The sequence below is a fragment of the Pinus tabuliformis genome, chromosome 2_2 (assembly GCF_031772625.1).
Source record: "Pinus tabuliformis cultivar Carrire ecotype Pingquan chromosome 2_2, CPIR1, whole genome shotgun sequence".
Classification (NCBI taxonomy): Eukaryota; Viridiplantae; Streptophyta; class Pinopsida; order Pinales; family Pinaceae; genus Pinus; species Pinus tabuliformis.
Genome location: NC_142300.1, coordinates 142,111,435 through 142,112,612, shown reverse-complemented (window position 1 = coordinate 142,112,612; position 1,178 = coordinate 142,111,435).

Genomic DNA, 1,178 nt, shown 5'->3' with positions numbered 1-1,178 from the left:
AGCTCGGCCAAGATGTGGAGGGGGTCGGACCTTTTTCTTCGTTTTTTGTGCTTTGGCCAACCGCCTTTGGAGCACTTTCATCTTCACCTTGCACACGTGCATCCGTGCCCAATAATGATTCTTCATGTTCCTGAGCAAGTTCTTATCTTGGTTGGCCTTAGCCAGCAACCTCTCCAAATGAGCATTGACCCGGAGAAGCATAAACTCTCGCTCAAAATCTTTGTTTCAACTATTCGAGATGCTGCAACCTTGAAGCAATCCGGGTTTATTTAGCAGCTTACTGGCGAAATTTGGCAGAGGAATTCCCAACGGGTTGCACTCACTACCCAACGGGTCGCGCGCCTTCAACGGGTCGCGCCCCGTGTAAATTTTACACTGCTGGAGGTGCCCTGACGGGTTTACGCGCCTTCAACGGTCGCGCACACGGTCTCGACGGGTTGCGCGCTTTTTAAGGAGGCTTTTGGAGGTCTTCCCGGTGTTAGAATTGGGCGCAGGATACTCATTGAAAATTTCTTTGAGTCTACTTTCCAACCCAACAAGAAATTTTCAATTTGGGTTCATTTGACCTGTCAAAAATCAAATCTCCCAAGACTGGAAAAAAAGTGCCAAATGAGCTGCCATCAAGGAAGAGCGTTGTTAGTCAACTTTTGAATGCCTTCCTCAACCCCAAATTGAAGCTCATGATAGCTCATTGAAAGCTCTTTGTGTCTAGGGATCAGTTTACCCATCATGAAAATCATTTGGCCACTAGCTAGAGAAAACTTGATTTTCCCAAGGTCACTTCATAGGTGTCTTTGATTCTCCTGAGGAACGGTAATTCTTGACATTTCTCTCAAACCATGACACCTGTGCAAAAAGGAAAGAGGTTTTCTTCCTTGCATGTTTTGGACAGAAACCTCGCTCAAGTTTCCCAAAATTCATCTTTGATGTCTCTAAAACATCTTTTGAGTGAAACTTATCCCAACTGTGTGGAACAGGGGATTTTGCAAAATGAAGCGGAATGAAGGGGATAAGAGGCTTCTAAAGTCTTGGGGAAATTTGTGGAGTAGGGAGGGATGTTAGGAAGTAGGGAAAGTGGAATATCAGAGATTGAGCGGGGGAAAGGTCCAAAAGGGCAAAACACAGGCCAAACCTAGAAAATTGTCAGGTTGTAGCTAGAAGCTAGGGTTTGTGCAAAA